Raw genomic sequence first — 15,710 nt, forward strand, 5'->3', positions numbered from 1 at the left:
GATCAAAGACCACAACTGACCATGTTATTGGGAGAACGGAACGCATATGGGAAGTAACTCTTGAAAAATGTATGGCACCAATTTGAGAACTCCGTCTTGATAGGTATTTCTTATTTAAGATACAGATTGTGTTTAATGCAATGTCAGTATTGATCTTTCTGAGAAAACCTTGTTTTCACACACTTTCCACTTATTGAGAATGGTGCAAAGGTCATGGGTCTATGGAAAGGATCAGGTTAAAACGACCTCATAACGAAACAGTCCCAATTATACTTGACTGAAACGGCCCTAACCTGGTTTAAGTTTGTTTTGATGAATCTCAGTACTGGGGTTTCTGAGAAAACTTTTTTTATAACCCAGGAAAGTTTGCACGCGAAGGTTATGGTTAAAGACACCTATTTTCAAACTCATTTTAGGCTCATTTTAACTCATTGAAGTTCTCTCCCCTACATAATGTTTGCATAACTTTCTTCACATTTCACACAGTGTGCATGAAAGAGATGGAGCAATCACCATAACTTTGTAAAACGTTTTAATTGTAAATTTTATAATTTTACCTCTTTGTTAGAATTTAAGCTTTCCATCATAAATTTTCTGTCCCTATTGAGAAAGAGGGACTTACGAAGAGGAAGATGGACTGACCAACGGAAGGACAAATCCGATATAAAAATAAATAAATTGTGTATCTCAGTCCAGGCCACAACTGTTTCCTACATTCCGTGTCAAGATTTCTCTGCGTTTAAGGAAAGGGTCGAAATTTGCCGACGGCACTTTTTTTAAACCGGAACCCGTGACGTTGGTACGGCAAGCAAAACTTCTACCCATTTTGTTGCCCCTTGGCTATCGCCAGTCAATATATGTGAACTCGAATTGTTATGGAATTAATGAAAATATGTAACTGTTCAAAGTATTACAATTTAAGCACCATGACACGTGAAGAAAGAAGAAATCAATCAAAGTACTGATTCAATTGTCATAGCTATCTCTGTTGATCATTATTGCAGACAAAAATCACCGGACTCATAAATCCAGTCTATGTATTTCATCTTATTGCTCTGTATCAAATTGCGTCGTATCACTACACAATTTAAATCTCTTCAAACGGATACAGTATCAATGTGGTTAACAGACCACGAGTTCTGAGATGATATCTGACGTAAATCTACACGCTTATATTCCCTGTTGTTAGGTTAGCCTTTCGGACAGTATGATCATCTAAATGATGATTTTTCGGAAGGGCATTGAGGGACTCTAATAGACTCAGGACTGGTTTGTGTACATGTCGTTGACAAAGGGTATAAATCTGATTTCGACTGATTTTGTCAATATTAATTCGGCTTGAAGCTCGATATGCTGGCCTTGTGTAAATGCATACTTTTGTTCAACATAGAATACAAGATGCTGAAATACAGATGTAGATATCGTCAAGGACTATAACAGGTAAACCCGTAACAGCTCATTATTTTAGCTGATAAATTGTTCCAGTATTTAGTGTAGTTCATAATCCTGTTTTACAACACGATCACAGGACCCTTTAGAGTTTCACAGCTTTATGTACCGCGAGGACAATAAAAGCAAATTGGCGATCCTCTCAGTGTTAAACTGTGTGATCCCAGCGAATAGTAATCTGAAAAACCAGTCTATGAAGATGAGGGTCATCTCAATGCACCAACACAGACACAACGACGCTGTAGCCCAGTACTTTCATGGTATGTTGTTTTCATTTCGCCTCTGATTGCCTTGTCTGTTGTTGCCTCAAACCAATTGTAAACGTTACATCTAGAAAGTAAGCGATCCAACGTTTATGACTATCGATTTCTAATAATTTAATCCTGGCATATGTTTAGTTTCATATACGTTTCAGGTTTGTTTCTGTATTCAACAGGTGTACCATACTTGTTTCACAAGGTCAGCACACTTAACTTAACACAAGATTTTTTTCTCTTTTGTGCAAATTGTGTGATAGACCGGTTGATGTCTGTATAGCAGGACATACTTATCCCTTCCTCGAAGACTCAGTGTCATCACTCAATTTCAATTAGTCATGCATGTATTGATCACCACTCTCCAATATATAGTATTTATTATTATTACTGCTTTCTGGCTTTAGTGAGTGAGTGAGTTAATACTTAACGTCACATCGGCAATATTTCAGCCATTTCGAGACGAGAACCATAAATAGTTTACATTATAGTGAATGGTAAAAAGCCTGTCAACGAGGGACAGTAAAACAACTAGACTAGCACGGATAAATATTGAAAACTAGTAATTAAGTCTGTCAGTTGCGCCTACATACCTCACAGCATTCAGTGACAAATCCAGGCCTTCCTCGCCTTTAGACGTGACTTGAGCCGAGTTGGGACAGCTGTGTGTATTAGCACAGTTAGGCCGATAGTAGTTATGTGTTATTCCATGGAACAATAGTCCACTTATTCATGCTTAAAGCGGAGTGAATCCAAGATACATGTATGTACAGAGAGTTGCCACGATCCCCTGCTGATGTTTCTGCTGCACCAAATACCCATAACAATACAATAACGAAATTGAATGGTAACATATTTTTCTTAGGTTACATGGTCAACATGAACAAGTCAACGTTATGGCCGACTTGAAATTAGGACTATACTAGGAGGATACTTTAATAATACTAAGATATCTTGATGGTTTTAGACGCTACGGAAATGAGTGGAAAACAAACGAATTGGCCCAATCTTGGTTTTGTAAGGGAAAGCTCTCTGATGAAAGTCTTCAGCATTCAAGAAATTCAGAGCAAGCATGCCACAATGGTTGTGAAATGTGTTTTCTTTCCCACTGAAAAGGTGTGTACATTGAATCTTGGTGCCTTGTGTTTGGTACCTTCAGATTTGTGTGCTGACATTAGGAGAGTGCCCTAGTGGGTTACCAATAACATAGTCTTTCTGACACAATGTGTAATTTTGTGGGTTGGGTTCGAGGGCGGTGACATTCTCTGAAAAGTTCTTGACGGCCTATACAAGACAGCGCTTCCTGTAAGAAGTCCCATTCACTGTCTTTCACATGGCTATGAACAATTAATGAGCTTAACTAGTGTGATAGTGATCTGCCCCAGCGACTACATCGTTTAATTTGGCTGTGGATGTGGTCCGGCCTTGACAATCTACCATAGAGATTTACAACAAACTCATTTATTATGTTCTAGGCCATAACTACCACGGGGTGTTGTCAGATGCGGAACGATTTTAGTTTTTTTTATGAAAAGATCTGAGATGGTGACTTGTGAAATGGTCTTAGCATGGTCGTTTCTAGTACTGGGTAATTAATTTGCCGAGAATCTTATATTCGGCGTTCATACGAACAGGACGTTCTGACTTGACGTTATTAGAATCACAAAGAATTATATTACCAAAAACGGATCGTCCACATAACATAAAGGAGGCATCAGCGTTATCAGTGTTCAGTTGGGCACACATAAACGTAAATGATTAATGATGGGGGGGGGGGGGGGGAATACACTATCACACGTGAGAATAACATCTGCTTTACGTTAAGAATTACACCTTAAGTGTTGACTTTCATTACTGAAACATCAAATACTCATTCAATGAAAAAGCAGGAGATGAGCATTACAGAACGTTAATATAATTTATCATGATGAAACTATATGTGCTTTGGTTATTTGAGAGCCAGTCCAAATTACATCATATTTTCCAGAGGTGAAAAATCTAAATCTGTTACAGGTGACAAACATACAAATAATTGCTTCTTCCTTTCTCGAGACATCTAAAGATCGGGATTAACCTTTTGTCTTCAGTAATCCATTCTTGTTGTAATAGGTGACTGTCGGATCGGATGGTCAGTCTCGGTGGTTTGGTTGACACATGTATTGCGTGTATGTAGATTGATGCCGATGTTGTTGATTACTGGATTGTCTTGTCCCGACTCGATTATTTACATTTAGCAGGAATATCACAAAGCGCCACATTTAATTAAAGTCACTCCTTTGTTGGGCGATGATGTAGGTTTAAGCGTTTTCGTTTTCTGCGAGGTCCCATTCTCCTCATGCAAAAGTGTGGAGTTCATTTGGGGATTTCTCTCCTTCACATCCTTATTGCCTTAAAACGCCCACATAGTTGCAATTGTAATATGCATTGTGGTCACGAAGTGTGACACTTGTGAATCAGTTTGGAACGTAAAGTTATGAGAGGCACATCGCCTGACAATATTAAGGTGTTGATTGACGATAGCTCTGTCTAACCAGGATCCACAAAACTCTGAACCTGTCAGCGGTCTGTCTAATGAAAGCATTCAAGCACCATTTCGCATCTTCTTTGCTCTACTCCATCAAGGATGTTTATGTTTTCTCCCTCTTTGCACTAGGACTTTGTCAATCAGCATCAAATTAATTATAGTACACCCCTGTACATAGCAACAAGCTGGGGGTCCTGGGCACCTCCTATATTCAAAAGACTCTCATGGTGTTGCAGCTTGTCACTCAGCGGGACGTCCTTTGAGACTTTGGTGTGCATTATTCGGGATCAATAATCCGGTTTATTTTATCAGTAGATGACATCCACCCTGAACAGTGCCAGGTATTCCAGGGGTGTGTCCCCTATGCAATATGGTCGGGTAAGCCATATTTATCAAGTTATTATTTTGCTGGACGTCCCATGGACCAGGGCCTGATAACATCCATGAACCATAGGCATACCAAATGACATGCACCACCATCACCTTCAGGTCAGTGCTTGTATTTCATGAACATATATTTACAAGTTTCCCATGCAGGTTCTGGACTCTTGCTTCAGTAACAGTGTTTTCTATTCCCTTCCATGTGTGTCTGATTTCAGGATAGTCTTCAGCAATTCATTTGTGATAATAATGACATAGTTGTCAAACACAAACATTGCTAAACGCATCTCATCATCCAGAGAGTTTGATGTGCCCCTGACACTCGATCAAAGTTCGAAAAATACTATATTTCTTATTGATTCTAGATCCTTTCTATGAACATTATATGGCTATTGCATCAACATTGATGGTTTTCCTAGAAACACACATAGTCTTACAGAACATATTCTTATCACGTTCTGTAAACAGTTCATTCTTAACGGCAGTTTTGATGTGTGCGTCCGTGCGTCCGTGCGTGTTTTTAAAAAAAACTGTGACTGCAGTTTCCCAATTATTTTACACCAACCTTACAGCCGCTAAAGGCTGTACATTCAACGTGTCATTGTGGAGTGTTGAGCAGATGTTGAGTGACTATGGGGCGGTGCTGTAGCCATATGGTGTCTGCCGGGTGGTCCGGGTTCGATTCCCCACATGAGTACTGTGTGAAGAAGCTTAGCCGTGATAATGCTAAAAGCGGAGTAAAACTATACTCACTAGTTCGGGTAGACATCCATGATGCTGTATTATGTATTACAAACACGCATGACCATCCCGTCCATATGTGTTCCGACGATGTCTCTTTGTATTGAGGAACACTGACGCGTAGGACAGAATACTGCCAAAGTACATTATGAAATTTTTCTTCCCGATGCGAGATCCAGTCCCTGAGGGTATAAACTCGCAAGAAATAAAACTGGGTTCACAAGGCAAATATGATACACTTAACACTATCGCAAAAATAGTTGAAGATATAAAGCATTTTATGAAATAGTTTATATGCAATTCCACTTTTCTGTTTTCAAGGACAAAAACAAGCCTGTTTATTTCATATTGGAAATATTATTAAGCTCATATTACTTCAAAGGGGTAAAGCCTCAGTCGCCAAAGTGGTTGTGGGCTTGAAATCAATAAGGACATACCAAGCTGTATTCAAGTTATATTAAAAGGATGAGGAACTATTTTGAGAAAGCTGAGTCACGATATTTTGCGTCACGGAGTTACGACATGTGTGTCACCAGGGAGGCAAACTAAACAGGTTATAATCACATAATCTTTCATTGGAAATCAGGTTACTGAACTGGCAACAAATGTTCCAGAAATAGATTAAATCGTATGTGCCCCAAGTCAATCAGCAGATAGACCCTTTGTGGGTTACCATTAAAATAAATCTGTTCTTGAAAATATTTAGTTAGTTCTCGATGCATTTCAATTAAACATATCAACAAAAAGTTGAGCTAAAACTGTCTCAGCCTGAAGTTGAAGTTTCCATACAAAAATACAGTCCATTCCACGAAAAATGTTGCTCCATGCTACTGTATACTAGAAATTGACCAAGATTCACGAAAGATTGATGACGAATTATTAAACAATGAAGCTGTCTTATACTTGTGGGCATCGTCTAAAAGACAGGGGTAAGGCATCACAGGTTCTTGTCTTAAGTCTTTGCAGGCGTCTATCCTAACCTAAACTACATATGCAAAATAATTAACCCTTTTAGCAATATTGCCGAAGAATCAAAGAAGGGGTATGTCTAGCTCGCAGTCACCAAGTTGTTACTGTGTTTTCGAGAAGAAAACGCCCCCCTCCCCCCCCCCCCCACACACACACATTGTGCATATTAGAATTATGTGTACGTTTGTTTATATAATAGTAATGAATACAACAGATGTAAACGTTACCTATGAAATTAGTGCCTATGAATCCATAAGGAGATGTTGACAGATATAGAGAGTCGCCCTATGACATCGGTGAGAAAATACGAATTACTTTCAAAGCCTCATTCTCTGGGAAGAAAATAACATAAAGATTTGCGTAACTGCATATAACCTCTGTAGATTCTGGGAATATTTTCCTTCATGCTCCAAATGAAATAATGTAGATCAAGGACCACAACTGTCCGTGTCATAGAGAGAAAGAAATGCATAAGGGAAGTAACTCTTGAAAAATGTATGGCACCAATTTCCGAACTCCGCCTTGATATGTATATCTAGAGTTTGTATATCAAGAGTTTGCTCTTAGTTGGAAAGACTGGTGCAAAGGTCACTGGTCTGTAAAAAGGATCAGACTAGAACGGCCCCGATGAGGCTAAGTGAAAACAATCAGATTGCCTCAAATGACCCCGTACAATTGCCAAAAAAGACGTGAAATATATTTGAGCATTTATATTCATATGCAACATATATTGAAAACAGAAAAAAGTCCTAACAATACACTCCTTGCTGTCCACGCGTTAACAGCAGTACAATTAACATGCTGGACCATGTATTTGAGTATCTAGAGTAATCTGAAGTTACATAATGGGTATTAAATAGAATAACAACAGAGACAATAAATTTCCAGATTTTTTGATATGTGCATGGACTTGGTTGCATCTGGTCAAAAGGTCTCCATCAAAAGGTCTCCATCTTTGTAACCTCTCCAGTCCTCAAAGATATGTTCCTTTGTAGCTGTGGAAGAGTTGCACAGGTAGGTTCGAAGTCGGCCGAACTTGTAAGGGCAACAGACTCGCTTCTCAGTGTAATTCAGGGATTAGTCTGTATATGCCATGGGATGGTCGCCAACTGTACTCTTGAGTCATCTGTGTTAGCCTGTTAATCATACAGACTCAATAAACAATACCTAAATGCTATCAATCAAATTTTGAATCCAATCAAATGTGTAATACTTTGGGGCATTACGTAGATTTTTAGGATACATTTTAGTACGTAGTACCACACACACACACACACACACACACACACACACACACACACACACACACACACACACACACACAGACAGACAGACACACACGCACACACACGCACACACACACACACACGCACACACCTCCGACCTGGTTGTTTGTCCGAACTGTCACACTGAACACTGACCAGGACTGTGGTGTGAGTGTCCAGTCCACTGTCTTGAGACATACGACACCAGGTCTCGCAGCTTTCCATGGGGAGGCACTGTCTCTGACATCCTTTCAAACAGATTTGAGTTGTGGTTGTCGGGCAGGAACGACAAAGCCATTAACTTTTTTATGATAGCGTGTGTTGAGTCCAGTTTCATATATGCAACCTAGAACAGAACAAGCATCAATCAGAAGAAACTCAGTGAAAGCCTGACAGATTTAGCATGTTTAAACCTCTTACTTGAAGTCCAAGTTACTGGCACTTGCGTCAAAAGTCAGGTGGAAAACTCATCCTGCCGGAGGCACTTGTCCTTCGGCGAGACATTATCACAAGAGCAAGGGGCAACGTTTTCATGACCTGAACAAAATACGAGCACTTGTGTCATTGTGAATGTACAGAAACCGTCTATCCCCATCAATAAATACTGTGGATAATTGACGCAGAGAACACTATGCCACAGTCTTAAGTCCACAGACTTATATTTTATCATATTCATGTATGTACTATGGCTACTGTTTGTCAAAACACCAGCTCTGCCAGGCTTCACTCGACAAAGCAACTATGACTTCAGTGTTGTTTTAATGACCGCATGTGTAACTTCATTGTATGGACATGTTTCCATCAACTTGAATTCTGATTCTGAAATCTAATGTTTTATTTGTTAGACGATCTGTACATTATTCAGCTCGTTTGATTCATGTCTTGCACTTATTTTTGGTCTCATGGCCATTTAAACAGAATACAATCATGCTGAAAATGTCAAAGTTACTTAATTTAATACGTAATTGAAAAGTATGCCTCTTAATCTCTCATGTATGACTAAGGACACATATTGAAGCATAACCGATTATTTTGGGGCCATTTTAGCAAATGTGGGGTCGTTTTCACTTGGGAACGTTTAGTCATGGGGCAATTTCGGCCTAATCATTTGGAGTCACTCGAACCAATCTGAGGCCGTTTCGAGTTATGACCTTCACATTTCTTGACCTTGACATTTCACACAGTGTGCATTAAGCTAAACAGATGGATCAAGAGCCAAAACCTTGACAAAATAGTTGTTATATGTTATAACTTTAGATCGTGACGCGTTACATTGTTTGTCCCTTTTGAGAAAGGAGTACTTATGGAGAGAAAGATAGACTAACATACAGAAAGATAAAATCCCATATGAAAATCAATAGTAATCTGAGTGGGAGTTGTTAGGCGACTATTTCCCACATTCAATGTCGAGACTTCTCTGCGGTTGCGGACAGGTGATGTTTGCTGAGTGAATTGTTCTTAAACCGGAACCGTGACTTTGATATGGCAAGCAAACCTTTATCCAATTTGTTGCCTCCAAGAACATCTTGGTTATCTTCAGTCATTATTATCTATTCTCGAATTGTTATCAAATTAATGAAAATATGTAACTATCCAAAATATTCCATATAATCCAATTTTTGTGCACCATGGCACGTGAACCAAGAAGAAATCAAGCTTAACATTGATCGAGCAAAGTTTTCTCTATTCATCATTATTGCAGACAAATATCACCTTGAATGATATTTCTAGTCTATGTATTTCATATTATTGCTCTGCAGCATATTGCCTCGTATTACTGCACAATTCAAATGTCTTAAAGGGGACACAGTATAAATTAGGTTAACAGACTAAGAGTTCTGTGATGATATCTGACCTAAATCTAAACGCGTTTATTCCCTATTTGCCAGACTGCCCTACAGTGTTAGCATTTCGGACAATATAGTCGTCTAAATGAAGGGACTCTAATAGACTCGGGATTGGTTTGAACACATGTCGTTGCCTGTAGCAGACGACGAAGGGTGTAAATCTGATTTGGACTGATTTAATCAATATTAATTCGGTCTGCAGCCCGATAGGCTGGCCTTGTGTAAGTGCATGTCATTTTTCAAAATAGAATACCAGGTGCTGAAATACAGATGTAGATGTCAACAAGGTCTATAACAGGTAAAACCAGAACAGCTCATTATTTTTTAATTGACAAACTGTTCCATCATTTAGTGTAGCTCATAATCCTGTTTTACTGCACGATCACTGGATGTCTCAGAGTTTTACAGCTTTATATACCGTGAGGACAATAAAAGCAAATTGGCGATTCTCCACAGTGTTATGTCATGACTGATCCCAGTCAATAGTAATTACAGTGTTGATTGATTGCATAATGATACGGACGTAAAGGCCTCTGAGTCACACCTTTCCAATAAAGGACGGCGGTTTTCATCTGCAAAAGCAGTCTATTAAGAACTTGGTCATCTCAATACACTATCACAGACACAGCGACACTTACATATTGCGATGATACTGAGATGAAACAAAGTTGTTTCTAATCAATATTCTATACAAGTCCTTATTGTGATCAGGTGCAAGCAATCTGCACGGATATCTCTCAGGAGGGTTGACCGATCTACGCGAGGACAGGACACTAGCGTCTGTAGGCGCTTTTATGGTTGCCTGCCAAACTATTAGAATAATTCATTATCTTTATCTTTTCTTTTGTGAGCAGAGGACACCGAATGTCCAGATTCCATTACTTGCACATACTTTCATGGTATGTGTTCATTTTGGCTATGATTACCTTACCTGTGGTATGCATTGTAGCCTCGAACCGTTCGTAAACGTTTAATTGTGGAAAGTAAGTAACGATCTTGCGTTTATAACTATGCAATTTAGCCATTCCTAATAATTCAATTCTAGCATGTGTTGGTTTTATACGCTGGTCAAGTTTGTTTCTACATTTAAAAGATATATTATAGTTACATCACATGGTTAGCAAATTGGCAGTTTGTCTAAAAGACAAATTTAATACAAGCATTTTTGCACAAATTGTGTGATGGATGGTTGCTATCCGTAGAGCAGGACATACTTGTCCCTTTCTTGAACACTGGTATCATCACACAATTTCAGGTACCCATTCACATAATTTTCAACACAATCCTATACATATTCGAGACTTGTTATTCTCTAACATTGACATTTATCATTATTTCTGCTTTCTGATCGTATTCATATTGAGACAATATATGGAATGATGCACCAAGTGCAAATCAATCCGATATTTTACTGACGACCTCATGTCTTTTTCGAGTTTGGACGAATTACCAGTGACGTGCAAATACTGTCGTGTTGTGAACAGTGAAGTCGTCAGACAAGACTGCCATCGTAAAGATAGATATTCAGTCCGTCATCTTACCCATCGGGGTTCAATGCCAGCCATCACCGGGCCACTGTCGAGTAAGTGGTCAAGGAAAGATACAATTGGCTGATAGGTTCATGATGAGAATGTAATCAGTGATTAGCATGAAGAGCACTGCTTATCACAAGCGTCTTGAAGTGGAGTGGCCAAGACGTCTGTCAGTTACGCCTACATACGTCACCGTGTTCAGTGACAATTCGAGGTTCCTCCTTGACTTAACAGCTGAATTGATCCGGGAGCACAGTACAGACAGTTATAGTGTGTGCTTCCATGAAGCTATATTTTCGTCGTTTTCTCAAACTAAAGTACCGCAAAAACCATGTCCAAAAACACGTCTGTGCAGGACGAGTCCGGCTGTTTTTACAGACGTACCTTTTTGTACGATTCTGAGGATTCATGTAGATGAATTTTCTTTCGTTTTTTCTTTAATGATGTAATTTCAGCAACACATATTCAGTCCATGATTTTGGAAAGATTTTGGAAAGATTTCTCCACCCAATACATTAGTCACCCTCATCATCATTATTTCGAGTCTTCCTTTGATCGTAAATGACTGTCCATTGATTCCAAATACATTCGAAGAGAGCCAGAATATAGATGATATTTTCACGGTGTGGTGTACTATAATCATTAAAGTCTTTAATCACGTCTGAATACATTAAACGTGTTTTGAACATGGAGCAGTTTAGAGGTTTTATTTTCATTGTTCGGTCAAGGGTCGATGATGCCATGGTCTAGGGAATCCAAGATATGTACAGAGGGTTGCCACAACACCCTGCTGAAGTTTTTGCGACACCTAATACCCATAACAATACAATAACACCATTGAATGGTAACATGTTTTGCTTAGGTTACATGGTCAACAATGAGTCCCCGTTATTTCTTGATGGTTCTAGAAATGAGTGGGAAACTAGCACAATGTTGGGAAGGCTCTCTAATTGAACTCTTTAGGGTTCGGGAAAATTATGAGCAACATGCCGTATCAAATACCTAGAACCCTTTCATTTCCTTCAAAAGCTTCAAAAAGGTTCTAGGTATTTGATACCTACAAAGGGAAACCTTTGTCTCGAGGGCCACTGGAAATAGCAAGGTGCCATCTAGTCAATTATATCTTCTTTTAAGTTACAAAACTGACGGATCGTGTGTAGGTAGTTCTACTTAACATTTTTTCCCTGTCGGCAGCTCTGACGGTATGATGGCTATGCATGTCATTGGCTCTCCTTGAAATGTTCCACATATCCACTGCACATACATTATATAGAATTTTGTCATTCTGGGACAACTTTTTTTGTAACATGTTACTTCAGGCGATTTCAAAGTCTGTGATTCTTTGTAAACTATTATAAGTTGAGTATTATGAGTTCAGATGAAAGACAAGATTAAGACACGAGACATCATCAATAGTCATCAACTTTTCGACTTTGCATAGTATGAGGGCAATGCGTTATTCGTCTTAGCAAAAACTTCTTTAAAATTAAAAACATCTCTGACAGTATTTCTAAAACATTCTAGTGATGTCATATGATATGAAAATATTTTTGTCTAATAAAATTATACGCGATATCAACAGACTGTAGGAGTTATTCCAGGGGAGAATATGAGAATCCATAATCATAGTATCAAAACTAATATACTGATCACAAAATTGTTCGACTTTTCTCCAGATTTAATGTACAAATTTACATTCTATCAACACATGGTGGAAATTTTCACGATCAGATTGAGAAAATGAGTCCATATTTTTATCAGTAAATTTAATTTGCAACAGCTCTTTTTCTTGTGTAGATTGGTCAATTCAAGAATCTGTACTGAAAATCTAGCAGTTTCACATCCTTGGTACAATTTCCATGAAATATTTCCATCTAGTTCTTTCTGCTCTTTATGACACACCTTGGGGAGATTGTTATAAGCCATTTTGTCGCAGTAATTCTTACCACCTTTCTTTTTAGAAAGTAAATATTGGAGAGATTTCATGATAAGTTAACTTCACTAAGGCTTATGTAGACGAAAACAACCGTCAACAAGTAAGGATGCTGTAGTCGGTAGTTGCATTGAGGGAGACGGAACAACTCCTTTGGAAGTAGAGGACATTTAATTTTACTTCAACGTATTCGTATTCAGTAAATGAATAGGGATTGATGAAGAGGCTGTAGTACATCATATTAACCCCGCTCCTATACAACAGGCACATATGTCAGAGCATGATATACATTTAACTGGACCTACCTCAATACTTTGAGTTATCCGAGGTTTGACACAACCACTACTTCGATACGTCAAAGTATGATACAACGGAGTTTGCCTGTACATGAATATTGAATAGGTGACGTCTATTAAGCACTCTCACAATGGCATTGTCTTAAAAATAGCATGTCAATTCAAGATATTCCTTAACATCGTCTTGAAGGAAGTTGGGATGCAGACGGACATGTCAAATTGCCTTTTTCATACATGGCATTGGAAAGTGCTATCTTGGTTCCAGATGTCAAGGCTTTTGAAAGTCTGTGTCCACTGAATATATGTTTTCTCCGTCTCTCCTTAAGCAGGTAAGTGTGTCATTGGTTTAATAATACCGAATCTAAAATTGGCCGCCAACGACAATTATCTTTGCATATCTCATCTGACGGTGACCCATCGGTTTCTAGCAACACTGGAAACGAGGAGAAACGAGCTACTGTTTTTCGATAGAACAGTTTTAGTGTGTGCTACATCATGTATCCTTTGCCTTGATGAGTCTTTTCTCTCCACTAACTATGTCCACCCATTGTAAGATGTACCAATAAGGACAGGACAAATTTGATCAGTTACAAGACATTGTATTTCACTGGAACTAATCTTGCTACGTACATTTGCAGACACGAAACACAAAAGAGAACAATTACTTGCATATATGTTGCCATTCGAATCAAAGAAAACATGAATTCTTCGTCTAATTAAAAACAAAGATTAACTGGCAAAGTTGACGTCGGAACATCTCATAGGAAAATGGATTCTTCGTATGATAAAATGACAAACGTACGTTTGCATGAGAGCTTTGTAACAGTACATGCATCTCTGTATGGACATAATATGAAAAGTCTATGCATTATTCCTTTTTGTATCAAATAATATTATGTATCGTTCCAAATCAAAACATAAAACTGATAGTTTTACATTTACATCCCGAACTTGCAATAATAAGCCGCCGACCATCCAGTTTGTACTTAAGTTAATGCACCGTTTGGAGGATACTGTCTGCAAGACTAATTCTCGAATTGTGCAGCTATCCCTTCATCATATGCACTGACAGTATGTGATTCTTGCTGTTTCATGTTCACGTTTTCCCGACAACTTATACCTGAATTCGGCTGAAGGTGCAAAGAACACTAATTCACTGTTAGTATTAACAATCACTTGGTCCTTTAAAATACTTACTTAGTACTTAGCATTTCAATTAAACATATCAACAAAGAATATAAAACTTTCTCAGTCGGAAGTTGAAGTTCCCACATAAAAATACGTGCCATTCCATGACAGGTAACGTTTTTACGTGTAAGCAAATGTTGCTACATGCTCCTGTATTATTCACTAAGAACTTCCAACACAATGCCATAATCAATACTTAGCAGGCGTGTATGTAGAAATTGCCAACTCTTGCAAGTATCTCGAGTGAGTGTGGCACCAAAGATTGATGATGAATTATTAAACACCTCTACATTGAAGCTGCACCGGTTCTCAGGGCCTTATATTTATGGGATTCGTCCCAAAGACAGGGATGAGGGGTCAAAAGATATAGTCTTTAATCTTTGCAGGCGTCTGTCCTAACCTAAAAGACATACGCAAAATAATTAACCCTTTTAGCGATATTGCAGAAGAATCAAAGAAGAGGACAGGCTTCGCTTATATCTGTGTCCAACATTGAAGACGATCTGCCATATTTGCTCAAAATAGCTCTCTGGGATGGCTCGTATGTTGTGCTTGCAGTCACCGAGTTGGAACTGTATTTTCGAGAAGGAGACGTTTTACCCCTCCCTTGGGCACATTAGGATCGCGTGTATGTTTGGTCATACAATAGTAATGACTACAATTAAAGTAAACGTTAACTATACAATGGGTGCCTTATGAATCCATAAGGAGAAGTAGACAGGTATAGAGAGTTGCGTTATGTCATAGGATGAAAATACGTAATGATGTCAAGGGCACTTCCTTGGAAAGAAAATAACATAATATCTTTCGTAACTGTGTATAACTTCTGTAGTTTCTGAGAAAACATTTCATGATTCATGCTGTAAATGAAATAAAATAGATCAAAGACCAAAACTGTACACGTTATAGATGGAAAGAAACGAGACCAAGGGAAGTAACTCTGGAAAACTGTATGGTACCCAAAGGCCATGGGCCTATGAAAATGGCAAAGGACACTTATTTTAGGTTAGTTTTCAACTGATTCGTCAGTAAATTTACATTCTCTCGCCTACATAATTTGTAAATAACTTTCTTCACATTCCACACAGTGTGCACTGATGGGGCAAAGGGCACACATGTGTAACAAATAGTTTTGTATATGTTATATTTTTATAGATCGTAGCCAGTTTCATTGTTTGTCTCTATTGAGAAAGGGGTACTTATGGAGATAACAATGGAGTGACAGATGAGAAAACAAAATCCCATTTGAGAATAAATAGTAATCTCAGAAGGTGTTGCTTAGGGCAAAGGCGTGTTAGGTTTAGAAGCACTGCTTATCACAAGCGCCTTGG

This window comes from Haliotis asinina, chromosome 5 (assembly GCF_037392515.1).
Source record: "Haliotis asinina isolate JCU_RB_2024 chromosome 5, JCU_Hal_asi_v2, whole genome shotgun sequence".
NCBI classification, from domain to species: Eukaryota; Metazoa; Mollusca; class Gastropoda; order Lepetellida; family Haliotidae; genus Haliotis; species Haliotis asinina.